This window comes from Hemicordylus capensis, chromosome 2 (assembly GCF_027244095.1).
Source record: "Hemicordylus capensis ecotype Gifberg chromosome 2, rHemCap1.1.pri, whole genome shotgun sequence".
In the NCBI taxonomy this organism is placed as follows: domain Eukaryota; kingdom Metazoa; phylum Chordata; class Lepidosauria; order Squamata; family Cordylidae; genus Hemicordylus; species Hemicordylus capensis.
The window spans coordinates 196347092-196367021 of NC_069658.1; the positions used below are offsets into that span (position 1 = coordinate 196347092).

Genomic DNA, 19930 nt, shown 5'->3' on the forward strand with positions numbered 1-19930 from the left:
TGGGAGAGTGCGAGTTGGAGATTTTGCTTCTTGCATCAGTAACTTCTGGACTGGGTTACTGTAAAGTGCTCTGTGTGGGGCAGTCTGAAAAGTACCGAGAAATTGCTGCATCTGCTCTAGAACAGAGATCAGACTGGCTAACCGGAGTGGGTTGCAGAGAGCAAACCACTGAAACAATTGCACTGGCTCCCATCTAGTTTCCAGGCATAATCCAAAGCACTTGTTTTGACCCTTAAAGCCCTAAACGATCTGGAACCAAGATACCTTCTCAGGTTTGCTTTCCCTCCTATGCACCATCAGTGTCCCCTCTAAAGCATGCATGTGTGTGCACACTCACAAGTTTTTTTAATGTCCACTCAGTTCATTTTAGATCCTACTCAGGTTGAATCAGGAAGGCCCCGCTCTGAATGCACGTGCACACACTGCTCAGAACAAAACTCACTCCACACACAAATGAAAAAAAGTAGAGAGAACATTGTGCACCATGGTCCACTCCAAGATCTTCAGGGGAGAATTTTTAAATTGTCCTTTTACAAACATGGATGGAAAGGAAGCTTGTCCTTTCACTTCACACTAGACTGTAGAGCTGGCTGGAGGTCACCATTTCTGGCTGCCTCCTAATACCCAATGCAAAGTAAAAGAATGACCCCATCATCCCACCCAGTCTTCAGAAACTTGTAGGAGAAACAACAAGACAGTTGTTCACTCACCCTGCACCATGAATTAGATGCACTTGGAAGAAGCACAATGAGAGTCTACCAGCTTCCCAGTGCAGGATAAACTGAGTGATACCACAGAGCTGTACAGAATACATTCTGTAATTAAGGTTATTTAAACCTGAGAGCCACGATGGGAAGGTTTCTCAAGGGATATGCTTCACAGATACAAACATGCATTGATTTCAGTGGATGGAGAGTCTTACCAAGCCTCAAGAGTCAACAGTACACCGCCTCCTCAAGAAACCAACACTCCAGCTGAAGACAGCCTAAGCACTGTGGCTCTTGAGGCTTGCTAAGTTTCTTCAGCCATTGAAATTGGGGTGTGTGTTTGTGTGTGTAAGCAACTAACTTGAACGATATTTCATTAATTACTGACCAGGTTCCCTCCCTGGCATCTCCAGATAGGGCTGAGAGAGACTCCTGCCTTCAGCCTTGGAGAAGCCGCTGCCAGTCTGTGTAGACAACATTGAGCTAGATGGGCCAATAGTGTGACTTGACAGAAAGCAGCTTCCTATGTTTCTATGGCCTTTGGCTATCAGAAATTCTATGGTGGCCACCACGTTGTAACATTTGATTATCCATTTATGTGCATTTATTGTGATCTCTAGGAGTTTTCACTCCTAGGAAATTATTTCTACAAGTTCTATTCCTTTTGACTCTCGACTACCAAAGTCATTCCATTTTGCAGACCCTTGGTTGGATACACATTATATAACAAGTTATAAAATAAAAACACACAAAAGCGATTCTCCTAACAATTTCTTGCATCTTCTTATGGAAATCTGCCTCACAGTGTTAAGAACCATGGGCTTAGAATAGATTTTTTCCCCTCAGGGGTCCATTCTCTCCTCTCTCTCTCACCCCTCAATTCTTCCTAACAACAAAGTCTTTTAACATGCTTAGGATTCATCCTGCACTAGGAAAGCTGCAGGATCTCCTCAAGGCACAAGAAACTGATAATGGCTAACAAAAGGCACAAGAGCCCATTCATTCTAATTCCTACAAGAACATTACCTCTGCTGCACTGCTGTTAAGTGGAGCATGGTTTCTTTTTATATAGATATAGCGGGAACATCTTGCATCCATCTTTGCACTGACTACATGCTGATGCAAAAGAGATTCTCTCAGACAATATTATTTTGGTGGGATGCTCACTTTGGTCTCTGTTCTCAGCACAGCTGTTAGAATGCTAATCACTTGAAAATGCCAAAACAGACTCTTCTGACACCCAGGTGCAATCAACTCCTCTAATTAGCACAGCAGCCACCAACAGCACACATCAACCAGAGATACCAACATCATTGCCACCATGGATTTGCTTGGCTAGCTGGATTTTCGTGACATGGAATAATTCAAGTAACACCGGTGTTCACAGAAGTGAGCTGGGCTTGCAAGCTGTACAAAATCGGGACAGATGTCATCTCACTGCTCACAAAAAGCCAGCGTGGTGTAGTGGCTAGAGTGCTGGACTAGGACCGGGGAGACCCGAGTTCAAATCCCCATTCAGCCTGGGTGAATGGGTGACTCTGGGCCAGTCACTTCTCTCTCAACCTAACCTACTTCACAGGGTTGTTGTGAGGAAAAAACTTAAGTATGTAGTACACCGCTCTGGGCTCCTTGGAGGAAGAGCAGGATATAAAATGTAAAATAAATAAATAAATAAATAATTATTATTAATAATAATAATAATAATAATAATAATAATAAAAAATGCACACCATCACTGGAAATGGTTGCCTAAAAAAATCTCCTGGGACACAGCACCATCAGTGGCATCAAAGAGGCAGAGCATACATGGAGTAAGGGGACAAGGACTGGGACAGTATAAGCAACTGTCAGTTGTCAATCAGCCAAAGGTTTGCAGTTTTTCATTGCATGCATTCAGTATACACATCCTGCAATGGGGAATCTGGCCCAGGATTTTACCTTCCCACAGCATGTACATGTGACAAGACACATGTCTGCATTCATAGCACGCTATCTAGGCAACCTGTTCGCATACATTAAGTTATGTGACATATGAAAAAGCCCTCAACAACTTCTCTAGTTATACATATGGGTATAACTACAGAAGTTGCTGAACTGGTGCTTGAAATCAGTAGTGGACTGGATAAGGGCCAATAAATTGGAACTAATCCAGAAAAAAAATGCAAGTTTTGTAGACGGGTAAGGTCATCTAACCAGAGAGTGGATGTTCAGTCAATTCTGGATAGAATCACACTCCCCCTGAAGGACCAATATCATAGCTTGGGAATACTACTGGGTCCAGCATTGTCACTGGAGGCCCAGGGGGTACCTTTTCAGCAGCTTTGACTGGTGCACTGGCTGTGAACCCTCCTGAGCAGAGCCTGGTCATTGCTACCCATGATATGGTATGTTTGAAATTAGACTACTGCAATGCATTCTAGGTCATAACACCTTCCAACTGTGAAATGCCCTCCCCAGGTAAGCTTACCTAGTGGTAACAATTGATCTAACTGCATTTCCCACCCTGAACTTGCAGTACTTTTGCTGTTGCCATATTTCTTTCTGTTTTTAGTGTGTGCTTTTCTGCATATATTTTGACTGCATGCTGTTCTGATAGGTTTTCTGAGGAGTGGCCTAAAAATCTTTTAAATAAATCAAATAGATCAAAATGCTAAGTCAACCTAATCAACATCTTCAAATCCTACATCTGGAAGTATCTAGGGCAGGGGGATGGGGATTGAGCCAGAATCTAGCACAGTGAGGCTTATCCTGTCCTGCAAATTCCAGAGAAATGAGACCATTATGGCATGCCTTTAAGGCTAATGCCAGCCTGGCCATTTCCCAGACCCAAACCATATACTAGGGAATTAAAAATGGATTATTTATAAACAAACAAAACCCCAGAAAAACCAGACCATTCTACACCAGGCTGCATGTGTACCTTGTCATCTTACATGAACAATGCAGAGATAATATCAACCTTCATGTGCTTAAATTGGCTGGAACTATTAACATAGTGTCTACCTTCAGAAAATGAAGTTTACAAACCAAGACCTTGAAATCCACTCTACTCATAAAGGACTTGAGGTCAGACCAACTAGGGAAGCAACCAGTTCCTTCTATGCAGAAGTATAACCAAGAAAAATCTCGCTTTATTGAATCACGTTATTAGTATTAATCCAGAAACCTATAGAAGAACCCCAAATAAACCCAGGAAACAAACATGTCTCTTTCACAGCAGTGAGAGTCAGTCAATACACCAATGAAGAAGAGGAGGAATTAATGACAAAATTTAAAAGAACCAAAATAGCATGTTGCACGCCATAGTACCAATGACTTGGCATTACATTTCTATAGGTTCTCTCCAGGGTTTGGGGGGGTGTTGTGTGTGCGTGTGCTTTGGGGGTACTTGGGGGAGTGGCGGCAGCAGCAGCGGCAGGGCTAAGATTTGCTTTTATTGTATACCTCTGACCAACAGATCCCAGAGATAAATAGCAGAAGGTCCATGCCTTCCTGCCCTGCTTGCAAGCTTCCTAGAAGCACCTGGCTGGTCACGGAAACAAGGTACTCAAATTAGATGGTCCCTTCCCTTGCTTGGATCCAGCAAGAATTCTCTTATGTTCATCACCACTCAGTTTAACCAGTTATGCTGTCACAAAGCAGTTCCATTTAAGACAGATGTGTACCATTTATGATCTCATTCTGGCCTGCCAGGGGCTTGATAACACCCCTGCCTCCCCTGTTTTTGCAACCCTGGACAGGAAGCAAAATAAGAGATGTACTGAACCTCTGCTTGGCCACTATACATGCTCCATGGGCAGGGTTTTGCTTTGCGGGTCACATACTGCACTGTGCTTTGTTTAAGGCATAATTTCCTATTACACTGCAGGAGTGGCTGTCGCCATTGAATCCATCACAGGATTCAACCTGGCATCAAATGAAGATGATTGAACAAAGAGGAGGGAATACAGGTTGGAAAAAACTCACAGAATATTTAGAAAAGCAACCAAGTAGAACAATTGTCGTTCAGTCCGATTCAGCTGAACAACAGGTCCATGCTCCTGCCTGGACTAACCTCCTTGGATTAGGGGAAATACATGTGGTTATAGCACAAGTTACCACTGTGTCAGGAGGAGTCTCAGCTGGCAGAGAGCTTGCAAGCAAGAGGATGGGATCTGGCAGTTACGTACATCTGCCAAATGTATGGCAGATGTATGTGAAGAGAGGTGGGGTATCGCAATGCAATACAGAGGACTATGAAAAGTTTGAGCCAGTGGGTGCTTCATCCAAAAACCTTTCATCAGCATTGATCATTACACAGAACCTGATAATTCCTGATATCAGTTGTATAGGGTTACATATGCACCAGTTTCATACTACAGACATGCAGAACAATCCTGGATACTTGGAAGGTTAATGCCCATAGGACTCCCTTCCAAGCAAACCCACAGAATTATTTGGCAGAAAATGTTGTGAGGAGCAACATCCTACATACATTTTTAGCTAGAGATCATTTTTTTTAAAAAAATATATGGTTTCATTCATAGATGTTTACCTACAGCTAAAAAAACAAACCACCATATTCAGGGGCAATATACATATATGACTACAAATGGCTGGAGACATAAGGAAACTGCTCTTGCGCTCACTCGCTCTCTCTCGCTCTCTCTCTGCTATGCCCTGCTTGGAAAATTGTGTGGCATCCAGCTGGTGCCTAACAGGAAAAAATGAGGGAGGGAGAATTATTCTCCCTCGATACAAAATGTACCCATTTTGATATAACAATTGGTGCAGTAAACCTTAAGATCCAGATGTAAGAGACAAATCAGCTAGCAAAGCTCTCATTTCTTCTACCAAATACAAACCAGGGAGTCCAATGGAAAAATGAGTGTGCACAGGACCACATAGGCACACATCTTGCTTTAATTATTTCAAATCATAACGTTTTTGTTGCTGCTTTGTTTCTCACAGGCAAAAGAAAGAAAAAAGAGGGGCCTCAAAGACTTGCCTTATTCATACAAGACAGACTGACTTATTCTGCACCTTGCTATTAGAATTCTGTGTTTCTTCAGCTGTGCCCCCAACCCACTCCAACACCACAAGTTATATAAGAGAAAACTGGGATGTTTATTTGCATTGTTTTGCAAAGGATCATAAAAGGGCTGATTGCTTTTTCTTTCATTCCCCCCTTCCCCAGTTTCCATGCTCCTCCCATTTTGGGGGATGCACCAAAACAAAGCAAGGGCTTTCCCCTTCAATGACGTAAAATCCTGGGGAGAGAATCCTTTTCAATCTAGCAATTTGAAACCGACACACATAGACACTAAAAGGTCACGCAACAAGGACTGAGATATAGCTTTAAGCATGCATTCTGCAAATTTCACAGCTGCAAAGTCATTAAGGAAAAATGAGCAGGTCCCCCCCCCCCAGGCATATTTACCAGTTTCACGTCAGCTACCATTTGTTTCCCTGTTGAAGGCTGTTAACTGCACCCACATGCAGACGGGAACTGCCAGCAGTGACGTCAGAACAGTCTCCTGGCAACTATTAAGGGGGCCGTCCACCATGGGGATTTCCTGAAAATCTAGCATGAAAGTTACCCACCTCGTCTGCAATGTCAAGGCGTGCAACATTGATCAGACCTCCTTTTAAACCTTTGTTGCAGAGACACTGCTTCTCCTTGGCATAGTCCTCTATGCCCAAAACCCTTATGCCTTTAGATCATGGGGGTGGGAGGGAGAAAGAGTTGTGGGGGCTAACGGCTGCTTCGCAGATACAGGGCCAGCTGCTCATTTCCGGAACGGAAAAAAAATTATACCCAACCATAAAAATAGCTCTTAACTCTTTCCTGCTCATAGTCTGGTGGAGTCTGTGTGCTACACTGAACAAAGTGTGAATGAGGAAATTACACAGCGTCTTCTTCACAAACTAGTTGTCTTAAACCTCAAAAATGAATCCAGTCCAACTTCTCATTGACATTTGCTGTTCGCTGAACAGGCGGGATGCCAAGGAATAAGTTGAAAATAGACAGAAAGCAAAAATGTTAGCAGGGCAGAGGGGAACAGACAGAACAGTAAAGAAAGGCAGGTGGGTGCATGCTAGCTCTTGGGAAAGGTGGCTGAAAGTGCTACCTGCCAACATCCAACCCCTCAATCCCTGCCATATATTTTGGTATAAAATGTTTTAGCAGTTTCAGAAGTCAAGTAAAGGCACTGCAAGTGACTCATATTATGGTAATGTAGTTTCAATGACCTAGGCACAGTCATATACATAAACACCACATGCATCCATAAAGCAAACACAAAAGTCTTGCATTTGGGAGGCAAGAAGCAAAAAAAAAACCAAAACCAAAACCTGCCTCTAAGCTGAACTACCCACTGCATTCAAGATACCATCTACTGTGAGTGGGGCTTGAAGGCAACAGCAGTTCAGCTCTCTTCTCCTGCCCGCCCCCCCACCTTGCCAAATATTGGTTTCATAAGCACAAGGACAAAATTGAACACCCACTTGCTGAAGCAATTATCATTCAGCAGAGCCAAGAAAAACACTCATGACAAAGCCACCTAATAAAGGCAGCTCTGTTTTGTTCCATTCCAAACCGATAAATTAGCCCAGTTTTGAATCAGCAAGCGACTGGGGGAAATAGCTGCAGCATTTCTATCCCTTTGATAAAAACATACTTAATTCCGCCAAAGACTGTTCTGATATTTGCCCTGTAATATGAAAGGTGGAAAGAGGAGAGATATGCAGACCTAGATCCGGTTCAGGGAATTCCCTCCTAGACAGCCCAGCCCAACACAAAAACCATCTTGACCATTAGGACAAGAGGAAAGGAAACTAATCCAGCATCAATTTAACCAGATTGTGCTAAGTGGCACATAGTTAACTAGTTGGCTTGATCAAACAGGCAGCATCGTCTTTTCCTTTAATCTAAACAAGCCCTAACCAAAAAAAGAAAAGAAAAGAAAAAGACAATACCCTCCAGGGCTTTGTGAATGAGGATAGTGGAGAGATACTTGGCTTCCCATCTTCAAAACCAAGCAGGAGTTAAAATAAATTCAAAATCCTGTCAGCACAAGTCCAGCAGGGAGAGCTCCTTAATGACACGAACAAGCGAGTAATATGTTTATAGGGGATTCCCTTCTTCCCTCTAGGTGGATGCACCATCACAGGGAGTGGGGAGGGGAGACTGACGACACAAGAGCCACAGAGACCCTGCAAGACCGGAAAAGGAGGTGGTGCAGGGTGAAATGATGAAACAGAGACTCTCGTATCATTCAGAAGAAAAACCATTCTGAAAAACCTTAATGAAACGGCAGGCTCATTGATGTACTCTAACTCCCAAACAGCTACAAATTACAACAATAAATCCACAACAGTAGATTTCGCTCATTTTCTCCTTCCCTCTCTCCCCCTCCATTCCAAAATCACCAGAGACTTAATTCTAAAAATAAACTCACCCTGGTGGAGGCTGCACTCTGAGTAGGTCATCTATTTCCCCTTCTCAACAGGGACCTCATTGCCATGAGCAGTTACCAGAGGAATTCTGCCAGGAGACCTCGGTTCTTTGAATCCTCTTTTTCCCCCTACCCCCATGTCTGCCTGACCACCTCCTCCTGGTCCCCAGCCCCAAATTAAATGTGAATGCTCCTTGCCACTGCTACAGCAAGCTAATTGCTCTGACAAGCCACTCAGAAGGAAGCAGCACCCAGCTGTGTGAAGGGATGGCATAGAGAGCTCTGCCAATGGCCACTTCCACACCCCCTCTCTCGCTCATTCAAAAGACTTGAGCAGAACTGCCTCCGCAAGGCTCAGGGAAAGCATTTAAAGATACAGTGTTCTCTTTTCCACCACTTGGCAAGGCAATAAGGCAAAATCATTCAATTAAAACAAACCGGAGCATCTTTCTCTACAGCAGCTGCACTCATCGGGAAAGAGACGCAGTTATCAATGTTGCTTGATAACAATTCACATGCAGATGAGTCAGCTGTTTATACCTACCTGATGTACATATTCAATCAGTAGCATGCCAACACGCCACTTGATAATATCACCCTTCCCCTTTATCTCAAGGGTTCTTCTCAGACACCAAATACTTTGTGTCAACTCATCTGCTCAGCCTTGCAAGGAAATAATATGTTTAAAAGAATGATCAGCCCACAGGGAGGCTGACAACCTCCATATATCTATACATTCAGAACACAGGTTGCTGTGTTGATCCTGAAGAGATTATAACTGCAAAACCAATGAGTTTGTATAGGAGTATGCAGACTTTTGAAATTCATAAACAGCATATCAACATGTTCGATGAAGGGTTCTGTGAAAGTCAAAAGCTTGCAGGTACTTGCACAAACCTCCTCTTTGTGGCTCTTGGGAAAATGGGAGAACACAGAAGAAATTACTCTTCATGTTAATGGCATGGCCTAAAGGCTTAAACTGCTCTGGACCCAATCCAGAGCAGACTTTGGTCAATGTGTCCATTACTTCCATATTTACATAATACAGCTGTAGTGTTCCACTGTGCTTTCCAGGCCATGTTCTGATAGATGACATTCCGGAAAGGAGCCCCAGAGTTCTGTGCAGACAACAGGCATGCTGCCAGTGAACACCTCTGTGCAGTTCAAAAGAAGTGTGCATTATTCTGCTTAGGACATTGCGAAGCACTGCCCTACCTGCCACTCTAACAACTGCTACTCCCCGCCCGCCACAGGCAGGGGAGTGGCAATCTGCATTGATTATTTATTACTAGGACTGTTGTTCTTCCGCTATTTGGTGCACGCAACATTTCCCAACAATATCTAGCATAAAACCTTTGATCCCCAAAACTTAAGTAAAATCAAATTTTCTGGTGCTCATACATTCAAAAGCGTGTAAGTAGTGTCTGCAAAAGGCCCTTGTTTTCAGAAGGTAGACTTTCCCCATAAATATGCCATCCTCTTCCATTACCTCTTCAGATCCATCGACTCGGACAAACCAACTGCCCCCCATTTCATAAGTGACCCCCGCTTGGCACCACAGTTTGATTGATGCTCAAATTAAATTGTACAAAAATCTGAAATTATCAGGTTCAGAACTGCAAACTGGCCTCTTAATTTCTTACCTTTTCAAGTAGATCTTCATACATCTTGACTCCCATACTTCATTTTAAGCATAAATTTGGAGGTTTGTTTTCTTGGAAAAGAAATCTGGCATTCAACTTTGGGGGGGGGGGCAAGGTGGAAGAATATGAATCAAAGGGTACACTGTATTCACCTGGCCATCATCACGGCAGCAATCAGAGTATCTCACAACCCTGAGAATGCTTTTTGTCCCACTACCACTCTGCCATGGATAGAATAAAACTAATATACACATTTAACTACGATTCATCTGACATCTCACAGGAACTCTGTGCTGAAAGCCAAAGTTCTATTAAATTAGCTTCAACTCTGCTATAGTTACGAGTTAAGCATTCACAGAATTTTATGGACGGTTCTCACCTGAACAAAAGCAAACAGTGATGAGCACATCTATACAGATTAACTGAAGTGCCATTTCCTAGAGCAGCACTTTGCAAACAGTATTCCAAGGAACGCTGATGATTTCTCAGAAGCTTCTATGATTCCTCAACAAGAAGTTCAGAAACGGCAGAAAAACTTTTCTGAAAGAACTTGCCCACCACTGTTGATCTTTCTTTACAACGTGCAGCTGACCCAATACATCCTGTCCACATGATCTCAGCATGCACCCTAAAAATTTCACTTGTCCCCATTAAGCTCTGCCATGTGCAATTTCTCAGCTGACATATTCATGTGCAAGGGATTCCTTGAGAGCAGGAGGTTTGGAAAACCCTGTACTCCAGCACGTGTATATACAGGAGTACACATTCCCTGGGGGAGGGGAGATAAGAGTAGGCACAGCCAGGGGCGTAGCAAGGTTGGAGGGGGCCCATAGACAAGATTTTAAAATGGGCCCCTCGCTGATATACACACACTTCACAATATATAGTGCACTCACACTCACATCCCCATTATGAATACGGTGAATATCTAGTTCACATTGAATCTAGTTTTTTTACTCTCTGCTCCTGCCGATCTCCAAGAGACTCAACATAATTCATAGGGGGTGCAACATGGGCGGGTGGGGAGTCATGTGATGTGCCTCTGGGGGGGCCCTCGAGGCAGTGGGGCCCCAAGACGACTGCCTCCCCTTGCCTAATGGTAGTTAGGCCCCTGGGCACAGCCCTCCATCTCTAAGCTACCCATTTCTGAACACAAATTCAAACACATCTGTGCTTCATCACAAACTAAAACAGAAATACAAGACAAGCAGCAACAACATTCTGGAGACAGGTCTTTCTTATTGCGGGTTTATTGTTAAGTCTGTTTTATTTTTCAGAAGTGCAGCCAACAACATGAAATGGGGGGGGCAACAAAACATGCACACATGGGGCAACAATGACCCCCCCCACATTGTCAATAGATGCCTTTGATAAACACACCCACTTGTTTCTTTAATGGTCCTATTTGGAGCAATCTTTTAGGCTCCAGTTCATAGAACAGAGAGAACCAGAAGTGTTTCCCCCTTATAAGTTCATTCATTTCTGGGAGGAAAATTAGAACAACTGTAAGGACAAGTTTGATTTGTTCTACTACAGCCTGATTCAGGAGTTTTGAAAACATAGTGCTTGAAGCCCTCCTGCGGGCACCGAGTGGCTTCAGTTGCAAGCTCAGCACTTTTGAAAATCAAGTGTGTGTTGGCTGAAGATAAATGGTTGTAAGTCTAGACCCACCCCCAAGGCCCAAGTTCTCATAAAACTTCTGTATGTTTTGAAGTGCACATTATCGCTCAATGAAACGGGTCTGTCCAAGCACATGCACCAAGGCAGTTTGTGTTCACAGTAACTGGATTCAGTTGTCATGCGAAATCAAGATTAAATCTTTGTTCCATACAAGATCTCCTAGCTTCGGGAATGCACACTCTCCCTCCACATGAGCAAGTCAGAAGAATTCTACATCCAACTGTGGTTAGAAACAAACCAAATCAGCTATAACTTCCAAACCTACCAATCTTAGTTTATTCTCATTAAAGTAGAAATGTGCAGAACATTTGGCGGCTGGAACATTCCACCTCAAAATGAGACATTTCGAGTGCTAAGAGCTCAGAACAGAACACCCTTCAAATGAAGGACATGTTCCAAGCTCGGAACATTCTGTGCATTTCAAGCTCTATTTTGGAATCCAGAATGGTGCTATTCTGACTTCTGCACACGCGCAGCGGCCATTCGCGCACCACCACGCAAATGGCTATTGCACATGCGCAGGGGCCAGAAGAGCAGCATTTTGGATTCCAAAATGGTGCTTGGAACATTCTGGCATGGAACAGGGTTCTTCCATCCAAACAACTGGCTCAACCAGTTGTTCCAGCAGATTCTGCGGATTTAGCATTCCATTCCGAATTTGGAATGGAACGCTAAATCCGTTTCGTGCACATCCCTACATCAAAGTGCTTGAAATAAACAGATATAGAAACTGAAGGTTTGAAGTGGGTTTCCTATCTCTGTTTATTTCAAGCACTGTGTGTTAAAAAAACCAAATCAATCAGTTTGGATGTCACAACTGATCTTGGTTTGTTTCTAACCACAGACAGAAGTAGAATTCTTCCAGCTTGCAAACAGGGAAGGAAGAGGAGATTGCATGCTCCAGAGGCTAGGAGACATCACACTAAATCAAAGTTTACTCTTGCTTCTGCATCATCCAGTAGTTCAGACATAAGACAAAACCATAGTCTATGCTAACTATAGATAAGAAACTATATAATACTTTGAACTTTCTGACATGTGAACCATGGTTTAGAGCCACTTTCCTTTCAGGACTCCACAAGTTCATTTCCATCTTCATGGTGCAACAGCCTGCCCCAAACCTATTTCAGAAATGGCAGGCTTTGTTTTTCCCCAACACATCTATTTCCATGTACATTAGCAATACCATTTGACTACAGGGTGGACAGATTTAAATCAAGGTGATTTAAACAGGTTTCCCACTGATACTATCTCATGATTTCTTGAACAATAGTGCAAACCTGATCACTAAAATATGTTAATTAAAAACTCAGAGCATTTATCACATCTAGGAGGGTTTACTTTTGGGGACAATGTACAGAACATGTTGGAAAGACCCCTTAAAAACCAAACTGGATCCTAAAAATCAGCAGAGTGTGTTAAAAACACTTGAAAACATTTTAGAACTGAAATATTTTCCAATATACTTTTTTCAAGCCCTTCACAGTAAGGAATGACCCAGAATGGGCATTTCATAAATAATTTGTTTGCCAAACACAGTGGAATATGTTAAACACACATGCAAACAATAGCTTAGGAACAAAATCCAGGCATTAGTAAAATGTTATTAACCCATTCCCAGGCAAAAATGAAACAGGCCAGAACCCCTTAAAACCAAGCTGGATAACGCCCCCCCCCCAAAAAAACAACAACTACAAAACCTGCATTTCAGTGCCCATTTTGGGCAGCAACTGGTAATCTGGAGAAACAGCCTAGAATACCAACTTCAGGGCATTGCAAACCAACCAAAATCACAAGTCCCACTGGACTAGCTGAGAGAAGTGATGCAGGAAGTCACAAAATGTCCATAAAATCTACAATTTGGTACTCGTTCTTGGCAACACGTGGTATTCCTGGGGAAAGGCCTGGAAGAAAAACTTCAAATGAATCAAAACACTGACCAGAATTATGCATTTCATTAGAGGAGATGAGAGTGACTGAAAATGGCCACAAAATCCATGTCCCAACACCTTATCTAGATGATAAATTCAGCAAGTGAGTGAGATTGAGAGAGAGAGAAAGAAGTACAATTTATTCCCCAAAATTCCAAGTTATGCAGATCAACCAAAATCACATGTGCTGATCTTTGATTGTAATAAATTGAATTGAACATGTTCCATTGGCCGGATGGGAGTGATATATCAATCTGTTCATTCCAAGGAATAAGTCATAATGTAGAAAAACAGTATGGATTGCCAACTTCTGACTATACAGGCCAACCAAAATCACACACACAGTGTTGGAGTACTTCAGCATGATGCAGTGAGCCACAGACACTCCTCGCCTCCTTCCTTTGATGCCAAACTGTACCAGCTTCTTCATATCTGAGACTATCATGGAAGCCAACAGATGCTTGCTGTTGTTTACCTGAGACACGCTATAGAGTTTCACAGCTCAGAAGCTGGCATTCTAGGATGTTTTGTCCACAACAGAGTTTATTACGCAGAAAAAGCAGTGCTGGTGCCGGGTTCACGTAGGCCCTTGACCAAGTACTGTTGTAGCCCCCGCTAGTGGCACACATGGTGGGGATGAACACACTGCATTATAAGTAATCCAAGATGGTGGATACTAGCAGCCTACTCCTGGCCGCCGCCACTGCTAAGGGTTTGGGAGAGACTTGCTCTGCTGGCAGTGGTAGCAACAGCAGCTCAGAGCACTGCTTGGAGGCCATCATATCTTTTTCAGGAAGATCTCAAGGGCTGGTCGTGGTTACAGTTCTCTTGATGGCCCTGGGCTAAGGATGTGCAAAATGTTTTGAGCTCAAAATAAAACACCCTCTAAATAAAGGGCCTGTTTCAAGCTTGGAACAAAATGGCCCTATTTTGATCGCCATTTTGGAGGTCTGTTTCCCCTTCTTGATTGGTTTTCTGGCACTGACTTCTGATTTGCTTGCAATCTCCTTGCTTTTGGTTGACTTGTTAGCATATAAATCAAGTGTTGTCATGGGCAACTGTGCCCCCATTGGCTGGTGGGAGAGAGGGGGAAGGCCAAAGGAGGGAGTTTCAAAATGTTTTTACGGGGACCAGGACTGGAGGCAGAACCCTTACAGTGTGCCTCTCTTGAAGAGGATACATCAGGAGGGGGAAGGATCCAAGACTGCAGCAGCACAGAGAGCAGACTGGTAGTGGTGGCCTGGGGCCTGCCTGGTCAAGTGGAGAGAGAGTGCACCCTTGCTGGCTTATCTGTCTCTTTTTTTCTTCATTTTTGCATTGCAGTGCCAAGAAGTGCTTTTCTTTGTTTCTTCTTCTTCTTTTAATTGTACCAGCAGCCCCTGTGACTTTAACTGGGTGCTGCTTTGAATCTTTTCTTCTTCTGTGGATTTCTTCCTTCTTGCTTGTAGCCAGCCCCCAGTGGCTTTAATAACTGGGGTACTGTAATGTTTTTCCCCCCTTTTTGTTTGCAGCCCCAAGCTGCACTTTTGCTGCTACTGTGTGACTGAACTGCACTTTTCTTTTTCTTTCTTTCTTTCTTTCTTTCTTTCTTTCTTTCTTTCTTTCGTAAGATGGTGTGTTTTGGTGCCCAGGCTACCAGGCTCTCTCTGTTTGTTTACCTGGTGTTTTTAAAGATTTCCGCTCCCACAAGCTTTTTCTTTGGGGGGGCGGGTTGCCTGCCTGCTGATGTGCACCTACCCTACCCCCAGCTGGTGAGTCCCGGTGTCTGCTCGGCCCGTGTTCCTCAGAGAGCACCACTTGGCCAGACCCCAGCAGAAGACACTGGAAGGTAAGCCCCTCCCACCCACAACCCTGTATCAGGTTAGAGTGAATATTTAAATAGGGCCTAGTTTGGGGAAGAGATTTTAGGTACTAGTAGGCACTAGGACTGTACAACAGGAGATTGGGTTAGGAAACACCACAGTAATCCCCTTCCCCTTCCCCCACTGTTTTTCATCCCCCTCCAAAAAAAAGCTCTCCCCTCAATAAAGCCTGCTTCTTTATTTATGGGGGATTTAATTCTAGCTCACTGAGTCGTCCTCACTGATGTGGTTGTATGCAGGCTCTCCTTTCAGGAGAAGAGTGATTCTACAGCACAGACACTGGTGGCAGCTGAGATAGAATTGGGCGGGGGAGGTCCTCCCACCAGGGAAGAAGCTTTTCCTGTGGGAGTGCAAAGGGAGGTGTTGGCTGCTTGCCCAGCCAGATCAGACTCACCATCCTCCCCAATCCACCTTGGCAGTGTGATCCCCCTGCTCTGAGACTGAAAGTTCCAGTTCCTGGACTTTCTCAGCCTTGGACTGAGGGTGGTGGCAGCCCCCAGAAGGAATCAGCAGCCCCACCACCGAAATGGGGCAGGACTGGCTCTAAAGGCAGCATAGTGTGGGACCACTTTGAGCTCTGCCATGGCAACCCAACCAATGCTGTCTGCATCCATTGCAGGGCACAGGTCAGCAGGGGGGAAGAACCCTAAGTGTCTTTTGATGTCAGGGATGCTGCAGCCCCTGTGACAGCATCATCTCTCTCCCGCTGCTCCTGTTGGCAGCATTAGTTCTGATGTGCCCTCAACTAGCGGCAGCAAGGCAGCTGCTCCTGCTCCCAAGCAGGAGACGTTGCCTACACAATGGATGCAGTCAGTGGGCAAGTGGTCTGGTCACCCAGAGCCTCATTTGGGGACCCAGGCCATTGCCGAGATGATCGCTTTGGACCACCATTCATTCCAAGGGGTGGAGAATGCCGGCTTATACTGGCAGCTTACCCCTGACTATAAAATCCCCTCATGTACCACCTTCAGCAGGCAGGTGATACCCTCCCTGTACCAGGCATGCAGGGAGGCCATGTCAGGGCTGCTGTGCACAGCAGCACCTGACACCAATGTACACTTCACTGCTGATCTGTGGACCAGCAGGAGTGGGATGCATGCTGCTTTCCTGTCCCTCATGGTACACTGGAGGTGGTAGGAAAGCAAGGGATCATTTGCTAATGGAGACATGACCAGTCCCTACCATGCAACAAAGCACAGGTGTGCTGTGCTGCATGCGGACATGGTGGGCACTGAGCACACAGCAGATGAACCGTTGGTGGCCATAGACCGCTAGTTGGAGAGATGGCTGTCCGGGCATCCAAACCTTCACCGAGAGTTCATGGTGACCGGCAATGCTAGGAACATAGTGAAGGCAGCTGAGCAACTTCAGTTTGTGTCCATTCATTGTGTGGTGCAAACTCTGAACCTGGTCATGCAGGATGCACTTAGCCTTTCTGGGGCTAAGTCCAGGCCAGGCATCCCCACTGAAGGTGCATTTGTGGAGAGGTGCTGCAGGATAGCAGCTTACTTCAACTGGAGCAAAAGGGGTAGGCAGATGCTCAAGGAAAGGCAGATTTAGCTTGGCCTACCTGAACACCTGATCCCTCAGGATATTCTGACCTGGTGAAACTCCACCTTTCTCTCGCTCAAGAGCCTGTAGGAGCAAGAGCAGGCCATCCATGGCCTGGCGAGGAGGAATGGCTTGAAAGTGTGTGACCCATCCACCCAGGACTGGGCACTCATTTCCAAGGTTGTCTTGGAACTCAAGCCATTCTTTGTTGCCACTATCAATTTGTGTGCCGAGACAGCAACACTGAGCCAGGCTTTGCCGACCACTCTTCTCCTCGAGAAGACAATTGGTGAACTCCAGTCCATGCTGATCACAGAAGCAGCAATTGCCTTGGCAGGTTGGCTGAGGACGAGTGATGGATCAGCTCACAACTCCCTCGGGTGCATCGGTAGTGCATGTTTTGTCCTGTCTATATGACCCAAGGATGAAGGGCAAAGCTGTCACACCTGTCCAGCTGCCCAGGTGGAGGGACCTCCTGGTTCAAGAAGTTAGGCAAGTCGGAGAGAGGAGGCTGGTGTGCAACCAGGAGAAGTGTATTGGAGCGCCTACTGCTAGTGCACAGTCCACCCCTAGAAGCAGCATCACCACTGCTTCCTGGACCAGTAGTGTGGTGTCCCAGGCAGGGCCAAGAGAGCCAGGAGTTCCGCCTCAATGTTCCACCTGGTGATTCACAGAGGGCTTTCTTGGTGCCTTGCTAGGGGTATGGGTGGAGCCCTCAAAGCCCTGCAGCAATGCTGAGCACTGTGTTCTTCAGCACCTGCAGGAGCCAGTGGCAGGCTGGGAGATGGAGCCAATCTCGATTTGGGCAATGCATTGCCAGATCTGACCAGACTTGGAGACGGTTGCCAGACGGTTCTTCTCATGCCCACTGAGCAGGGTCCAGAGCAAGACAGTGTTCTCCATGGCCAGGGACATGGTGACACCCCATCTTTCATGCTTGGAGGGTGGCTCAGTGGAGCAGCTGGTCTTCCTGAAGGCCAAACGCCCCCTCTGCTGAGCTTTCCAGAGCTGGCCATGAAAGGTGAGTAACTCATTGTCACCCCCACCCACTCCAACACCACTGGCCATTCACCCCATCTGGCCAATCCCAAAACCATGTGTCACCATCTGCCCATTAGTGCTGCTGACACATGCAGACACACAAGCATGCCATCATTATGGCCAATGATGAGATGATGGACTGGTGCCCTGTCAGGCTGTCAGCTGGAGCCCGGCACCAAACTGAGGCCACAGGCAGGCAGCAGTGCCACAGCACAGGATATACATACACTGGAGAAGAAAAGAAGAAAGAAGAGTTCTTCTCATGGTAAGCCTAGAAGATTTTTTTATTGTCAGACCATTAGTCTATCTAGCTAAGTATTGTCTGTACCAGGCCATGACTGTTCTATGTTCTCTCTGAGGCAGGCAAGATGGAAGGAAGGTAGGTTTGATTTTGTGGTTTTCTTTTCTCAGCACAGAGTATAATATACTCTGCTACTGCTGCTATAATTATCTGGTTTTTCTGGATCTCAGATTGACAAAGGCAGAGCCAGTGTGGCTGCCTTCCTTGAGTTGAGGTTTGTTTTGTTTGTGAGATAGTGCTGTGGTGAGAAATGGACAGTGGTAAAGGTGTGTGTGAGAGAGAGAATTCTTGGTGATTGCTGTGACAAGCTTCATATCTGGCCTGGAGTTGAGACTAACCTCACTCACTACTCTGCAATCTGCATTGCAAGGTGTACTCAGTCAAAATATGGCTGAAGTCGCTCTAGTTGAACTTATGACTATGCTTGCTGCTAAGTAAGGGTGCTGCTGTGGCAGCTGTTGCAATGCTTTGAAGTAACTTGAATCACAATTGTGTGTGAGAGCAACTTGTGCCATATTACGGCAGTGCAGGCACTGTGGCTGGCAGTGGATTCTGGGTCAGTTATTCTTTTTTGGCAATTTTTGGACTCTGTTTGAAATGTGTGTTCTGTGTTGGGGGGGACAGATTCCCTTTTATTGTGTACTTCTGTTCTGCTCTGCAGTGTTTTGCAAGGCAGAGTTGCAAAATGTGTGCACTCTGGATCTGCTTGTTCCAGCCATAGGGAACAATGGGACAACTCAAAAAAAACCCTTGTTCCCCATGGATAGCTCCTGGACACCAAAGTGGGTTGTGTGGAAGGAATTGATGGGTACTACTTACCACCCAACCCAGAAAAGAAATGGGCAAGTGCGTGATTTTAAACAAGTTGTTAACCTTTTCTCCAAACCATCATAAGATCCTATGGGGGTTAGGGGGATTAAAAACTGCCTGCTTGCCCATTTCTTTTGTCGGTTGGGTGGTAGGTAGCACCCATTGTGCCCTACCACCAAGCCCACTTGGTGTCCCTAGGATCTACCCATGGGGAACAATGGAGTGGTTCTAGTTCCCCCTTGTTCCCTGTGGTCGAATCACTCAAATCAATTTGAGTTGATTCATCGAAACAGCCAACAACGGCCACAGTTTCAAACTGATTTCAGGATTTTGCAAAGCAATTTGAGCTTGAGCCGAATTGCAAAATCCGATTCATGCACATCTCTACCTTGTACCGAGTCAGATAGGCAATAGCTGTCAAAGGTCTTTGCTAGCTCTGCTACACAAGATCTTTTTAACTGGAAATGCCCAGGAATGTCTGTGCACAGAGCAACTGCTCTATCAATGAGCTGTAGCCCCTCCCCTGGATTCCTGTCCAGAAGACCGTTCAGTGCGTTATTCTCATCTGGTTTTTCATGGTGTATATTTGTTTTGATATTCTTTTTACACTGTTAAAAATGGGTTTTGGCTGGGCACGGGTCAATAATATTTTACTAATGCATGGATTACATTCCTAAGTTATTGTTTACATATGTATTTAACACATCCCACTGTTCTTGGCAAATAAATTATTTATGAAATGCCCATTCCAGCCCATTTCTGGCTGTGAAGGGATAAAAGAATAATTCTGAACAGATTTCAGTTCTAAAATGTTGTTCTGAAGTGTCTCTCAAAGATCCTGCTGTTTGGGGGATCCAGTCTGATTTTTAAGAGGTCATTCTGGCCTGTTTCATTCCAGCTTTTACCCCATCCCTATACTTCGTGTAAATTTTTTTTAATATAATTTGATTTTTACTAATTTAGACAAT

At 44.9% G+C, this 19930-nt stretch overlaps 1 protein-coding gene across 7 annotated transcripts in view; it reads right to left on the reverse strand.

The window, feature by feature from the left end:
* Window positions 1–19930, reverse strand: part of R3HDM2 (R3H domain containing 2) — a 221848-nt gene that overhangs the window by 110003 nt on the left and 91915 nt on the right. For 2 of the 7 annotated variants that reach the window (XM_053292392.1, XM_053292393.1), the window contains exon 1: window positions 8147–8423. The exons of 1 other annotated variant lie outside the window; for it this stretch is intronic. The gene's annotated coding sequence lies outside the window, so the exon portion shown is untranslated. Of the gene's footprint in view, window positions 1–8146; window positions 8428–19930 lie in introns of those variants that run through there. 4 more of the 7 variants (XM_053292397.1, XM_053292395.1, XM_053292390.1 and 1 more) reach the window with 3 other exon arrangements.